Source organism: Dermacentor albipictus, chromosome 1 (genome assembly GCF_038994185.2).
Source record: "Dermacentor albipictus isolate Rhodes 1998 colony chromosome 1, USDA_Dalb.pri_finalv2, whole genome shotgun sequence".
Lineage (NCBI taxonomy): Eukaryota > Metazoa > Arthropoda > Arachnida > Ixodida > Ixodidae > Dermacentor > Dermacentor albipictus.
This window is the reverse complement of record NC_091821.1, coordinates 120,850,784-120,866,894: the sequence shown is the minus strand read 5'-3', so window position 1 is coordinate 120,866,894 and position 16,111 is coordinate 120,850,784. Positions and strand designations below refer to the sequence as shown.

The 16,111-nt window shown below is 45.1% G+C and overlaps 1 protein-coding gene across 8 annotated transcripts in view; it reads right to left on the bottom strand.

The window, feature by feature from the left end:
* The window catches only part of LOC135904829 (uncharacterized), an 809,532-nt gene that overhangs the window by 707,851 nt on the left and 85,570 nt on the right, over positions 1 to 16,111 (bottom strand). The window contains exon 1 of one of the 8 annotated variants that reach the window (XM_065435821.1): positions 9 to 64. The exons of the other annotated variants lie outside the window; for them this stretch is intronic. The gene's annotated coding sequence lies outside the window, so the exon portion shown is untranslated. Of the gene's footprint in view, positions 1 to 8; positions 65 to 16,111 lie in introns of those variants that run through there. 8 annotated transcript variants of the gene reach the window in all.

The following is a 16,111-nucleotide window of genomic DNA, read 5'->3' as shown; positions in this document are numbered from 1 at the left end:
ACAATTACCTTTTTGCAGACGACAGAACTGTCAGCATAACACGCAAATATGGCGGGCATCCATGTTGCCCGACTAGTAAAATCGTATAACCAGTATAGCGCCAGAAGCAAACAAATCACACGTACGGCGGTAAGTAAAGGAGCCGTGATGGGGTTACAGTTAAAAAGTAGTAAAACAAAAGCAATTTTGGGAACTTTCCTTTTTAATCGTGAACTACAACACGCCACTGCTGTCTCCAGCCGTTGTAAACAGCAAAAATACATATTATAGAAGAGCCATAGTTTGAGAAACTCTATATGAAGAGCTTCGATGCGGTTCGGCCAGCCATGGCAAGCGGGGAGCCCGGGGATATCGTTGGCTACAGCAAATATAGTAACAAGAGTCGAGGAAGAACTTGGCAAATGGCCAAGCAAAGAGTGGGAATATAGTGATCGAGCTTTTACAGGGCAACTCCGGTGATTTTTTGATGCTGATCATAATAAAATTTTAAATATGTGTTCTCTTTCGCACTAGTTATAGAAGGAGCCCTAGTAACAGTTCATTATTACTTCGAATGGAGGTACCGTTGCTGTTCCGGGTAATGTACAGGTCAGTGTAGAATCCTTCTGCTGCTTTTATTATTGCTGATAATATTACCTTGCTTATCTTTCAGTGCATACATCTTGGATTGCCCTATGCCAAGTTTTCTTCTCACTAATTTCAGGCTGCATCTATTTTTTACTGCTTCCTCAGTCTTTCTCACGTTATAATTTCGAATATCTCTTATTTTCTCCTTGTTGATTAGTTTTGACAGTTCCGCGAATTCTATCTCAAATTTCTTGAGTTGGACAGAAATTTCATTCTTTGTCGTTTCTTTATTAGGTCCTTTATTACTTGGGCGGGCTTACTTACTGGTTGCCTTGGTGTCTTACCTCCGACTTCAACTGCTGCTTCGGAAGCCAGCCTAGTTATGGTTTCATTCATTACCTCTATGTCATCATCATCATCTCTCTGTTCTAAGGCTGCATATTTGTTTGCAAGTACCAGCCTGAATTGGTCTGCTTTTACCCTTACTGTGTCTATGTAGGCCTGTTTCTTCTTGACCAATTTTACCCTTTCTCTCTACAAATTGAGGTGAAGCCTAAATTTAGCTAACCTGTGATCCACTGCACTTTACCCTACTTAACATTTCCACATCCTGCACTACACTGGGATCGCCAGAAAGTATGAAATCAATTCCATTTCTTGTTGCACCATTAGGACTTTTCCAGGTCCCCTTTTTGTTCCTACGCTTCCTGAAGAAGGTGTTCATTATTCGCAGCTTATTCCTCTGCGCGAATTTTACCAACATCTCTCCTCGAGTGTTGCTGAATCGACGCCATAGTTGTCAATTGCTTGTTCAGCAGCCTGCTTTTCCCCCACTTTTGCGTTGAAGTCACCCATTACTACAGTATACTGAGTTTGCACTTTTCTCCCGGCTAATTCCACATCTTCATAAAACTGACCTACTTCATCATCATCATGACTGGAGGTTGGAGCGTAAGCTTGTATCACTTTTAATCTATACATCTTATTAAGTTTTATATTAATTGCGATTACTGCTACTTTCTCATTAATGCTGTAGAATTCTTAAATGTTGCCCGCCATCTCCTTATGGCTGAAGAATCCTACTCCGTACTGCTTCCTATCTGGAAGTCCTTTATAGCAGAGTACGTGGCTCTTTGTCTGCACTGTATAAGCCTCACCAGTTCTTCTAATGTCACTAATGCCAATGATATCCCAAACAATGCCTGGTAGTTTCTCAAAAAGTCCTGATAAGCTAGCTTCACCCGAGAGAGTTCGGGCGTTAAATGTTGCCAGGGTCGGTTTGCATTGGCGACCTGTCCGGGTCCAGAGATTCTTAGCACCCTCTGCTGCGTTACAGATCTGACTGCTGCCTTGATCAGGTGCTCCGCAGCTGCTGGGGACTGATGGCCATTGGTTGATCGAATGAGTCATTTGGGAGGGAGTGGCCGAATACTGCACCATAGAGGCCAATTCCTGTTCTGGTGAGGGAGTGTCTTTTGTTGAAGCTTAGTGGGTCTTGGTAATTTGGTTGTACCGGGATTAGCATAGTGCCACTGGCTCTCTGCATTTTTGCCGGTGTCAGGTGCCACTCCAAGCCGGAAGATGGAGTGTACTAGAGGAGGTGAATTCGAGCTTCCCACCTTCAGGTTACAAAAAAAAAGAATCAAGGATTAAAACTTCTGACTATGGCAACCGAGCATCAGCTAGCTCAGTCAGATAACTCTGCAGGCTGTGAGGTCACCTTATGTCGCCAAATTCCAGCTCAGAGGATCTTAGATGCCTGAAAACACGCTTGAATTTACCATTACATTGGTAATATACAGGCTAGCAACGCCGTCAATTCAATTAAAGGTGCAAAAATGGGCAAAGGATGATGGCATTTTGGGAGAACTTCAGCATGGCTTCAGAATAGGTAGGCGTCTGGATGTTAACTTATTTGTCTTTAGTGTATTGAAATATCCAGGGTAGGAAGGAGACCGTTATATGTGGCCTTCGTTAGATATTACAGGAGCGTATGAGAACATAGATTGCAACATCTTGTGGGATATACTGGAATGGGAAGGCTTGGGCGACGATTGTATACAGCTTTCGAAAAAGGTTTACCTAGAAAATAATGTTTGCGTTGAATGGGAAGGGATGAGGAGCGAAGAGAAAGTTGACATCAACAAGGGACTGAGGCAGGGGTGCCCTTTATCCCCACTGCTGTTTATGATGTGCATGGTGAAGATAGAAAGGGTTCTAGAAGGAAGTAATATCGGGTTTAATTTCTCATAGAAGCAGCCAGGTACAGTAGTAGAGCAGCAGCTTCCAGGATTGTTTTATGCGGACGACACTGTGTTGCTAGCTAACAAGCAAAGTGATATGCAACGTCTGGCTCATATCTGTAGACAGGAAGCCGACAAGTTCAGTCTGAAATTTAGCGTTAAAAAATCATGTGTTATGGTAAAATTAATTAAATTATGGGGTTTTACGTGCCAAAACCACTTTGTGATTAGGAGGCACGCCGTAATGGAGGACTCCGGAAATTTCGACCACCTGGGGTTCTTTAACGTGCGCCTAAATCTAAGCACACGGGTGTTTTCGCATTTCGCCCCCATCGAAATGCGGCCGCCGTGGCCGGGATTCGATCCCGCGACCTCGTACTCAGCAGTCCAACATTATAGCCACTGAGCAATCACGGCGGGTATGTGTTATGGTATTCAAAAAAAAAACAGTGAATATAAGTACCTTGGTATATGGATAAACGAATGCAATACATCTATGGAAACACAGAAAAAAAACAATAACAGCAAAAGAGAACAGAAATGTGGCCATAATGAGACACAAAGCGCTATGGGGATACAATAGGTACGAGGTGCTCCGGGGTATATGGAAAATTGTAATCGTTCCAGGACTTACTTTTAGAAATGCAGTTCTTTGCTTGAAATCAAATGTACAATCAGGACTCAGTGGGACCACAGTTACAGCTGATGTATACTGCGAAACGCTCACCGAACTGAGACGTGCGATCAAAAATCGACAACGCGGGAAACTGTCGTGTGGAATTGTCCTCCTCCATGACAACGCGTGTCCTCACACCGCTCCCCGAACCAAGGAGAAAATTCAAGATTTTGCTTGGGAAATTTTCGATCACCCACCCTACAGTCCTGACCGTGCACCAAGTGACTGTTTCCTCTTCGTGCACTTGAAACAGTGGCTTGGGGGACAACGGTTTCAAGACAACGAGAAATGCAAGACCGCTGTTGTCAAGTGGTTCAATGCCCTGGCGGCGAACTTCCATTATATGCATAGGCACTAAAGAAACTAGTGCAGCGGTACGAAAAGTGCTTAGAATTTAACGGTGATTATGTAGAAAAAAGAAGTAGGCTTGTACTAAACTAAACCCGCAAATGAAAGCGTTTACTAACGAATATATATATATATATATATATATATATATATATATATATATATATATATATATATATATATATATATATATATATATATATATATATATATATATATATGGGACCAAACGGCCCGTACTTTTTGAATAACCCTCATAATATCGGCTTTAATCTCATACAAACAGGCGCGTACAGTCGTCGAGCAGCAGCTTCCAAATTTGTTTTATGCGGACGACATTGTGTTGCTAGCTAACAAGCAAAGTGACATGCAACGTCTGGCTAATATCTGTGGACAGGAATGCGAGAATTCAGGTCTGAAATCTAGCATTAAAAAAATCAGATGTTATGGTATTGAACGAAAACAGTGAACAGACAGCGTCAATTCAGGGCCAGGAAACACCACGGGTAAAAGAATAGAAATATCTTGATATATAGATAAATGAAGACAATAAATATAAGGAAACAGAGGAAAAAACAATAACAGCAAAGGAGAAGAAAAATGCGGCAATAAAGAAACACAGAGTGCTATGGGGATACAACAGGTATACGAGGTGCTCCGGGGTATGTGGAAAGGTGTAATCGTTCCAGGATTTACATTTGGAAATGCGGTTGTTTAAAATCAGGGGTACAATCAGGACTCGATGGCAACCAAAGGTCAGTGGGATGCCTCACACTGGGCGTTCACGGGACGATTACAAATGAGGCCATGTAGGGTGATATAACATGGGCTGGACAAGCTTTGAAGTGAGAGAAGCTCGCAGTAAAATTGATTATGAAGAGCGACTGATGAATATGGAAGAAAGCAAATGGGTTGGGAGAGTTTTCAGATATTTGTACAGGAATAACATTGAATCACAGTGGAGGAAAAGAACCAGGAAGCTTACCAGCAACTATGCGGCCTGTATGGTGAGCAACGCAGCAACAAAGAACGTCAAGCGGAAAGTCAGAGAGGCTGAGATAATCTCATGGGTGGCGGCAATGGAAAAGAAACCTGCTATGAGTAACTATACTTAAGAGGAAAACACAAAATCAGGAAAGAAACAATTTATGATAACTCAAAGGAAAGCCCATTACTTTTCGAAGCGAGATCAGGGTGCCTTAGAACACATACGTATAAAGCGAGATATAAGAAGGAAGAAGAATCATGTGCTTGCTGCCGTAAAGCTAGGGAAACGATTGAACATGTTTGATTAGAATATGAAGATATCTGCCCAGCAGTCGGTTTAGGCAACTCTGGTCTCCTTGAAGCCCTTGGGTTCAGCGAGAGCAGGGGGAATGTAAACATGTCTGCATAGAGGTTAGTAAGTGGAGATTGGAAGATTGGTGGAAGAAAAGTAGGGAAACGACAAACAATGGAGATGTGCAAAAACAAAGTTCCCAACAGGGTATCCAATAGGGTATCAGAAAGTTTGGTTATGGGAATTCATTGTGTCTTTTTTTCCTTTTCTTTTCTTTTTTCGTTTTGACATAGGTAGGACATTATGCAATATAATAACAAGCGCTTATTGGGCAACCCACCACCCTGTTCTAAAGGGGACGCTAAGAGCAACTATCCGTCCATCCGTGTTTCATGAAAAAAGTATCACAGTTCTACCAAGGTCCTTCCCTAACTACGAAGCAGCACCATGCAATATGTCAAGGACAATCCTGAGAAAGCTGCGTGGTGGACCTGGCTGTACTCATACTGCTCGTACTATGGTCCTTGCATTCTTCGCAGTGGCGTAGCCAGTCACGGGGTGGGTTCGCCACTCGACCGGAGGAGAGGGGCAGAACAGGCGAGTGTTGTCGCACGTAGATTTATGCCAGGTATCATTGAGTGATTCTTAGTTGGGGGTGATGGGGATGAAAGGATGGGCGAGGCACAGCAGAGTAACTGTCCGTGCCTCGCCCAACCTTTCACACCTCTCACCCCCAACCAGGCGAGTAGCGAGGATATTTTTTTCAGGGGGGGGGGGGGCTAAGGTTCCATTATTTCCCATTAAGTTTCCCATGCTTGGTACTTAACAATACAACTGTTACCTTGAACAGGCCCTTGGTCTGCCTGAAGGCGCGTAACATGCCGTACTTGTCCGAGGCGGCCGTTCGACGGATATGCGCCTTTGTTCATAGGCGACGTGCCAGACATAAAAGGGAGCAGGGCACCGGGCGAAAAAATTCAGGGGGGGGGGGGGGGGTCTGAAGCCCGGCAGTCCCGTTCCCTGGCTACGCGACTGCCCCCAACCAAGAATGACTGAATGGTACCTGGCATAAATCGACGTGCGACAACACTCGCCTGTACCGCCCCCCTCCCCCTTTACTTGACCAGGGGAGGGGGGCGGTACAGGCGAGTGTTGTCGCCTGTACCGCCTAATGTCGCCGATGTAGTTGGTAGTTAGGCAGAGGGAAGGTAGATACTGAAAGAGCCGACACTCTGCAAAAATTGAGAAATGTAATAAATAGACGAAGTCCAGTTCTGTCTAATTGTTATACTTACGAATTTTGCATTCACGCCTAAAACCAATATTTAAGGCCCAAGAAATGTGCATATTCCATTCTAACTCCATTTCCAAATCTCGGGCTCTCATTTCATTCTCATTTCATTTGCCCAATGCCCGACTGGTGTCGTCAATCCATTCAGGGTGCTTCAAAATGTTGAATGATTCCCGAATCGTTCATACTCCAGATATGCCACTGCGCAACTCTGGCCGAGGACATTTTCCGTGCTACGTCACAGCTGCACGTGCAGATGACGCCTGGTTGGCGGAATGGTGGCGGCGTCAGACGTGCTGTGTTGGTGCGGGCCCACGCTTTGCGTATGTGTGCATTTATTTGCGTGAAGATCCGAAATAATTTTGTCGGCCACATTATTATTTGGCAGAGGACTGCAATGGTGCGTGGTAAACTGCGATACGGTTTCTCGTTTCTCGGTTTCAGTTTTTCTCGTTGCGGAAGTAGACAATGTTGTCTGCGACGGAGCGTCCGATAAACAACAGTGACATCGAATTTTCTTCAGAAATGCCCTGCATTTGTCGTGAAGTGACGAACTGCTGCCAACCCCAGGGAAATTTCCCTAGGTCTAAGAATTTTAGGTCTTGTTTAGGAAAAACATTTTTTTATCTAGGGAAAATTTGTGAAGGAAAGCAAAACTATTCTATTGCAACAACTTGCACTGCAACATCATTTAAGCTTGAGCGCAGCTACTTCATTAGTTAATTTTACAAAAACGTGATTGGCCACAAATTTAAACTATACTACCGCAGTCTATCAGCATAACAAACAAGTTTATCCCTACAAAAAGTGTATTGGGGCAAAGTGAAAAACTGTTTCCCTTAAAAAGCTAGGAATATCTAGGGAATTTCTTTGTTCAATTTAGGGGAAAACTGGCTTCAGAGGTAGGCAGCGCTGGACCACAGATATGTTGATGCGTGTTGTATGTACAGACCAACCGCAGTGATAAAGAATCTACAGAAGTTCAGTGCCCACGTTGTGGCCACTAATGTCGCAGTGACGAAACTTTTATACAGGTGTAAGCGAATGAGAAACCATAATCTGAGCACGCATACTTCGACAGCTTCCGTGCTGTGTGAAGACATGTTCAAAATTCATAGCATCGAAAGGTATGACAGCGCATTCCAAACTAGTACGTCACTGCGTGTCGGAACACAGCATCCTTCGTCATGGCGAATGCAGTACATTAGGTGACGTGCTCTAGTTATCAAGTTTGATGACATTTGTGTCTAAAGAAAAATAGTGAACTAGCTACTTTCCTTATTGTTCTTATACTTACATTCACGGCGTGAACATTGTGCTTTGAGGTGACGCTGTAACATGGAAAGTTGGTAGTTTTCAAATTGAAAACGTTGCCAGCTAACAACGTTTCCGAAAAAATATGCAATAATGCGCGTTTCGTGCGGGGCACGTGCCCAGTAGTCATGTTAGTCAATTAGTTAAAATTTTGTCGCATGCAACCACGAAATATTGGAGCAAAATGACCCTAATGTTGCAAACAATTACATTTATGTCACGTTTTGACAACTTTAGACCGAAAGAGTGCTCACTACTCGTGTATGCGCACAAGGGTCAGGAAAACGCGGCTTATTTGGTGCGTGTGTGCCCCTTGGCAAAAAGAAAATACGCTGTTCGATCGACCATTTTCACTGAGAGAATTACTATTGATTTGTTCATGGTAATTATTTATTTGACTGTCCTACAGGTTTAAATTCCAGTAAAGGTTTACTTGCTTCGAGATAATGCAAAATTTTTGTGAAAAAGGAAAAGAAAAGCAGGACCAACTTATAAAAACGTAGGTTTTGGTTCACTTTCAGCCCTGATTTTCGCAATGAGGTGCTCCATGTAAAAGTGCGGCACAAAGCGCATTAGATACAACTGTTTATTGGCGTTCCATTTCCGTCATTACCTAATTTTGACGTTTGTATTAAGCGAGATATTAATTTTTCTATTCACCCCTGAATCGCGCTATGCACCAACACTTCAGCGCAAAGCCCAATGACTGTCATGCGTCGTGCAGTCGGCACGCGCAGTGGGGGACTGTAACGTTACTTTCTTCAGCACATAAGGGCTTCACCGTGTTTCTCAGTAATAAAAAAAGATTATAAATATTGTCTTTGCCTCTTATTGTCTTTGCCTCTTCCTGTATGACCTCCCAGAGCGTGTCATAAGCCGGGAAATCGGGCGAATGCTCTCGGAGCTCGCGTCTTTTATCGCAGTCCGTCTTTTTTTTTTCTTACATATTGATAGGCACCTCTGTCTGAAAAGCTTCAGAACACACACCTGAGTGCGTACGCCGGAGCTGTATGATGCACATGGAGTGTTTATCTCGGATAAAGGTGTAGAAAGTGACGAAGCAGTGACAGCAAAGTCCGCACACAGCTGTGGTTAAGAGATCATGAGAAAGAGTGCATGGGCAGTTAGGCGGACGCCTGTCATGACGCAAGTTAACTGTAATGTCACATTCAAAGCAGCAAAAGAATTATCGTCGCGATCATCATCATTGTTTGCCTACATCATGTGCACTGCAGAAAAAGCGCCTCTCCTTTCATTCTTTAAAGGATCGTGACCTGTACGTGCCGAAACGAACGCAACATACGGCCGTGAATTTTTTTTCTAGACGAACTGTAGACATCTAAATTCGAATTTTAGTTGTTAAAAACTTCATTAGAATTCTATTTTTGCAGAGTAACTTGATTTCTTAATATAGTTAACAAAACACTTTATATTCTGCTTCGCTGAGAACAATGCCAATCCGTGGAAGACAGTGCGTGTCGAGATCAGTTCCAAATTGTTAAGCTTTCAAGCTCCGTTAATTGCAGGGGTGCACTAAACCTGCGTCCAAGCAAGATTACTTCTGTATTGTTGAACTGAGACGTTCGGAACGGGCAACATTGTGATGCCTTTGAGAGTTACGAATGAAATACGAGGCAATAAGGACAATATTTAGAATAGTTGTTAGGATTGGGTAACACAGTCTAACCATAAAATGCCAAGGGAATTCGCGTTACAATTCTACACTGCGCGTACTGACTGTTTGAAGCACGACAGCCATTGGGCTGTGCGGAGAAGTCGTGGTCAGAAACTATTCCGAGCATGGTTCAGAAGCCAAATTCAGAAATTTCTATCTCGCATAGAAAAAAAATTAAAATGAGATAATGATGGTAATGAAACCGTAAAAGAAACTGGCCTATCTATAATACGCTTCGTGTTATATTTTTACATGGAACATCCCGATCATTGCGAAAATCAGGGCTGAAAGTGCACCCGAACGGGCACTTTGGTATGGTTGTCATGTTTTCTTTTTCAGAAAGTTCATACAATCTATTGACGCAAGGGGAATTTTAATGTAAATTACACTTCTAGTAGTCAAGTAGAATAAATACAATGAACAAATCAATTGTGAATTTGGCAAATTTCTGTCGAAATTTGCCACTCATTTGCCACGAACTGAAGTTGCCAGTAAACAAAACTACATATCAAAGGTTCAGCTGACGAAGTTGTGCAGCATTACAATCTAATATTATTTTTACATTACTTTTCTCGCAGAACCGTGTTTCACGTACATGACCAAACATTGGAAGCCCATCACGTGAGAAGGAGGAGGAGGAAAAACGTTTAGTGAGCTCTAGAAAATTTAATGAATTTCGCGGAGTCAGATGGTGTCTTCCATCTTCTTATCAATGGCCGTCTGCCCCTAGTGCAGGGCTCCGCTGGATGCCGCTGCCAGCTGGGCCCGTGGGATCAGCCCTAGTTGGACGTCCTGACGGTCGCTGGAGAGCATTCCTTCCCCTTGCTCCGCACTCGGGTTTGGTATTATTGGTGCCGCATTTGTTTTCTGGCAGGCCCACGTTATATGGTAGAACGTGGGTGTTTCCTGGCAACATGGGCATTTGTCAGTGTACTGTGTGGGTTGTACTTTACTGAGGGTGTTTAAGTTCGGATATGCACCCGTCTGCAGCAGCCTCCAAGCTACGGAGTCCTCTCCAGTGAGAGAGCTATGCGGCGGGGGGTACCGCTTCCTGCTGCCCTTATAGTGGTTTAGGATAGCCGAGTATTCTCTGGGGACTGGCTCGGTTTCCTCGAGGTCATTGGCGGAGGGTGCTCGGTATGCAGTGTATCCTCGAGCTACCCTGTCGACCTCAGGGTTGCCTTCCACGTCCGTGTGATCCGGCGCCCACATTATCGCGTGTCTAATTGGTTGTTCTTTTTCTGGGTTTTGTGTGTGGGGGTCTTCAGAGCGGAGTATGCGGAGCGCTCTGTGACCTATTCTGCCTAACATGTAGTTTCGGCATGCTGTTTGGGAGTCGGTTAGTATTGTTAAGGACCGCCTAGTCCGATAGCCCTCCGCTGCCGCTAGAGTGACGGCCACTTATTCAGCCTCGACTACCGTGCAGTCCCGTAGAGTTGCGCTGTCGACTTCTCGCATATCCGAGTTTATCACGGCCGCTACTGCGTTGGGGTTGGTCTGTCTCGCCCTTCTGGTGCACGTGGCTGCGTCCACGTATACCGTTGTTGCCTGGGAAGCTAGTGACTTTTTGATGTATTCGGCTGTCGCCTTCCTGCTTTCTTTGTGTAGGTTGGGGTCCATGTTCTTGGGAATGGGAGCCACCTTGATTGTGTTTCGTATTTTGTCCGAGATAGTCGCGGTTCTTTGGGTTCCTTGCATCTGTTCGCTGCATCCCAACTTCTTCAGAAGCTCCCTGCCAGACGGAGTCTGTTGTAGTTTGCGCAGCTGAGCAACATGTTGTGCCTCTCTGAGTTCTTCGAAAGTGTTATGAAGTCCTAGTGCCAAGAGCTTTTCCGTAGATGTACATTGTAGTAGGTGGGGCGCGGTTTTGTATGTCTTGCGTATGATCACGTCTATCTGCTGAACCTCGCTCTTGATTGGGTTGTAGTACGGGAGACTGTAGGTAACCCGGCTGATCACCAGACTCCTAACCAGCTTTAGCGTGTCTTCCTCTCGCATGCCTGAGCGTCTGTGGGAGAGGCGCGTTATCATGCGAGCGAATTGTAGAGTTGATGTCTTGAGTAGAGCGAGAATGTGTGAGCAGCGTTGATTCGACTGTATCCACATGCCCAAAATTCTTATGAGCGTTTTCTCCGGTATTAGTTTTCCCTCGAGGTAGACGCCAAGCTTGAGCTCGTCGCTAGTCGGGACCGTGCGATTCTGTTTCCCTCTCCAGACTCTGAGCAGTTCAGATTTCTCGGTGGAGCAGGCTAGCCCTCTTGCCCTCACGTAGTTCTCTACGCAGGTCGCAGCCTCTTGTAGTCTTTCTTCTTTTTCTTTAAGTGATCCCGTGTTGGGCCAAATGGTTATGTCGTCGGCGTACATGGCATGGTGTATGCCCTCGATCTCTTTTAGTTGTTTCGCAAGGCCGATCATTGCTATGTTAAATAGCGTTGGTGAAATGACCGATCCCTGGGGGGTTCCTTTGTTGGGGGTATGGAACTTCTCCGAGCGGAGTTCTCCTAGCCCTATCGTAACTGTTCTGTTGGAGAGGAAAGCTTTGACGTAGCCGAAAACCCTCCTGCCGCAGTTTAGGTCGTCCAGACCCGCTAGGATGGCTTCGTGGCTCACGTTAATTGTCAAAGGCTCCTTTAATGTCCGATGCTGTTATCACGTTCTTTCCGTTCCTGGGAACGTTGCTTAAGACTTCTTCCTTGATCTGTAATAGTACGTCTTGGGTCGACAGCTTCGCTCTGAATCCGAACATACTGTGGGGGTATAATTAGTGATCCTCTACGTATTGTTGTAGCCTTATCGTGACCACTCTCTCGTACAACTTGGGAGAATAATTTTTTTTCAGCGAAAGTATATTGGGAAATGACTAAGTAAGGTAGTAAATAATCGTGATTTCTCACAAGAAAACTTGAGGTGGACGAGCGACACGTCTGAGACACTTGGCGTTGAACGACCCTACTACATACGGCGCCGTTGATCTGCAATACACGACAATGGGTGACGAGAAACTTCAAGTACTGTCCACGTTTTATTACGACAGCAATTATAGCTGCACTACAGGCTAATTTCCGCCCTCGCCGTGACGTTCCGTAAAAATTCCACAAGTGCAATAGGAACCTATCGCGCCCAGCAGCACCGTTCGCTGTAAGCTCCAGGGAAAGCGCGAGAGGGTGAGCCGAGAAAGATGCTGACTTGATGGACGCCATCTTCCCGCTCTCACAGTGTTGTGCGCGAAAGGAGAGGAGGTGGTTAAGCGCGCGATAAGGGGGATGTAGGCAGGCAGGTAAGCGTGCTAGCCCGGCCGTAGCTCAGCGTGGCGCGACCGCACGTGCCCTATCTTGGAAGTGACTGTGGCGGTTATACAAAGCCGACAAAAGCCGACATGGCTTGTGGCTTATGGTGTGCGCTGTGTTCTCGCGCGCCCAGTGTTGGAGGTCTCGTAATCTCAAGTTCTGAAAATGCGTTAAAGCTAAGGCAGAACGAAGCATTCGCTCGCCGCTGCCGCCGCTCTTCCTCGTGCCAGTGTTCTGACAGCGAGTGTCCGGGGCCATTGAGTGAGGTCTATTCACGTTTACCTGTGCCCGCGGGAAACCATGATCGTTAATTTGTTAGTAAACGAATGTGTACTGCAATTTATGCAGCCGATAAAGCTGCCAACCTTACTTCGCAGGACTGTCTAATGGTTTGCTATCGCAAACGATGCTCCGTCTTTTGGGCGAAACTGCGACTGTAGTTGTAGAGGTGCTTGAGAATACCGTTGGCTTACTGCTGCTCTATTCATGCACAAATTTTATGGCAAATCGCAATTTATGGTCCGAATCGTTAAGTATAACACTTGGTAATGTGTGGGGGTTCAAGCTAACGTGCCCGGGCCCGGCTAGCTAAGGTCAAAGGAGACACGTAGCTCGTCCCCACTCCGCAGCTCACGCAAAGGGGCGCTGCGGCGGGTTCGTTGACTCACCGGCAACTAAGGCGCAGAGACGACTCCAGCCATGGTACCAACGGATAGGGGTTTATTCACCGTTATGTACAAAATGCGCGTACAGTACAGGAATGCGGCACTAGGGTGGCAGTAGCAGACTATGGGTGAAAGCTCCCGGGAAGTCTGCTCCGCCACACTGGCTCTTTCGAGCAGGTTCGCCACACAGAAAGGGGACGGGCCGCCTTTCCTGTCAGCAATGCTATCATGCTGATAACGCGCGTGCCGTTCGTTACTGGAAAGTACCGGGCTCGCAGCGTTAAAGCAAGGAAACGCATCAAGGCAGATGACGGTTATTGTTGTGTGGCAGAAGGGGCACTTGAAAGGGTGTTAACTGTTCTTAGAGTGTGTATATAGTTATAGAACATTTACGGATATATTATCTCTTTCTTTTTCTGTTTGAGCTTGATCCCTCTTGTTTACCCTGTGCCCCAGCTAACGTTAGTCAAGCTGTTCAAGAAAAAAAATTAAACTACCTTGGTGCAAGATACACCCTTAAAACAATGTACACCCTTTGGGGCTTATCTTGCCCACAACGATAACCGTCATCTGTCTTGCCCGCGTTTCCTTTCTTTAACGCTGCGAGCCCGGTACTTCTCAGTCACGAACGGCTTGCGCGTTATCAGTGCGACACAGCATTCTCGACAGGAAAGTAGCGAGCGCCGAGTTTTCAAGAGAGGAAACGCAAGCAAGGCAGATGACGATTATTGTTGTGGGGCAAATATACAACTCAAAGGGTGCAACCGTTCTAAGAGTGTACAATTGAAAAATCTACGGTGTTCGGTCGTCAGAGGTTTGACAACCAAAGACCGTAGTTCTTAAAACCGTATATATTGCACCGTGTTCTTAGATTTTTTTCTTTGAGCAGCTTGGCTAACGTTATCTGGGCCACCCTATAGATACACAATTGTATAGAAAGCGTGGACTACAGAACGTCGCCTTTTCACATATCTAGGGCTACCTCGGGTCGCGACAAGGGCATCGTAAACGTTGTCCTGTCAATGTCAAGGTTATCCCAGAAATTGGCAAAAACACACTCAATTGTCCAAAAATCGGGCGGCAGCAAGCGTTACACACCCGGAACGCACGAGGCACATACTTCTTCTCGCTTGTGTTTCGCGACCGCTTGTATAAGTGCCTCGAAGCGTTGCTTCTGCGGCCATCACGCATATGCGTCATAATTATCATCAGCCTATTTTATGTGTACTGCAGGACAAGAAGGCATCTCCCTGCGATCTTCAATTACCCTTGTCCTGCGCCAACCGGTTCCAACTTTTGCCTGCGAATTTCCTAATTTCATCACCCCACTACTTTTCTGCCGTCCTCGACTGCGCTTCCCTTCTCTTCGGGTCCACTAACCTAGCATTACGTGGCCTGCCCGGCTCCATTTTTTCTCTTAATGTCAATTAGAATATCGGCTATTCCCGTTTGCTCTCACATCCACACCGCTCTCTTCCTGTCTCTTAAAGTTACGCCTAACATTCTTCGTTCCACCGCTCTTTGCAGTCCTTAACCTGTTCTCAAGCGTCTTTGTCAACCTCCAAGCTTCTGCCTCATATGTTAGCACCGACAGAATGCAGTGATTGTGCACCTTTCTCCACAGAGCGTGAAAGAAGCCCGCGTATACACCCAAAGTGCCTCGAGCGGCCATTGGCCCGGTAATTTTGCGTGTATTCGCGGGCTTCTTACATACTCGGAAAAACACTTTTATGCAGCACGTATTGAGGAACAGAAACCTGTATCGGAAGTTTTTCATGTTGCACTACAATTTTCTCATTCACACTTCTCGTCTAGTTATAATATTTAAGAAGTTGATTAACGAATTAAGACTAATTATCTAGTTAGGCAAAATGCAGAAAATAATCTGAGTATCTCCAAGCGATGGCAAACAACATTACCTTGGTTATGTCCAGGTACGTGGCATTTGCATATATTTAAATCTTGGTGCACAATAGTTGGGACACCCTGTATATGCATATGCCTTTAATTTCAGCTCATTGTTTACTACACTATACGGGCTTCGAACAACTTGAGGCCAGAACTTATATGCAGACCTTTTCCTCGGCTAATTGTGCCTTGCATCCTCCCATCTATCGCTGGTATAGTACGTATTCCAACGCTGTGCGCAAGGTGCGGCAGAAAAGCAATGGAAGGAGAAAATCGTTATTGAACCGGACCCCTAAAAAAAAATTGCGAAAGAGGCATACGAGCTTTCTTTAGAAAAAAAAGGAATAAAAAAAAGAAAAGAGGGTAAATATGAGCACGTATGCCTTAACTCTGAAATGCATTTATGCTTACTGTGTTTTAGCTTACATGATAATTGCGTGGGCGTAACACACGATGCATTTTGCATGCAGTTTTCTTCATGCATAGAAGTTGACACTTAAGGCTTAGACTGATTAATTAAAAGCAAGCTCGATTTAGCGAATGCTTTATCTAACACACCTGTCGCACTTGCCTGGCTCAAGGTCACTGTACGTAAAGAATCTCTTTTTTTTGTTGGTTATAATTACTAAAACTTTCCAAGTTGTATTATCGACTGGATCTTCATAGAACGTTCTGTAGGCCAATGCATTAACAATGCAGCTTCTCAGCTTAGTGCTCCTTTAACCAAGGGACTTCTTTGCAGCAGCACGTGACAGCTGCCCGAAGAGATATTGGTTATGCTTAAAGAGGGAAAAAAAGTGGCGGGGCTTTAACAGTGGTGTATAAAATATGTGTTCATTTCAATAAACTTCTCATTTG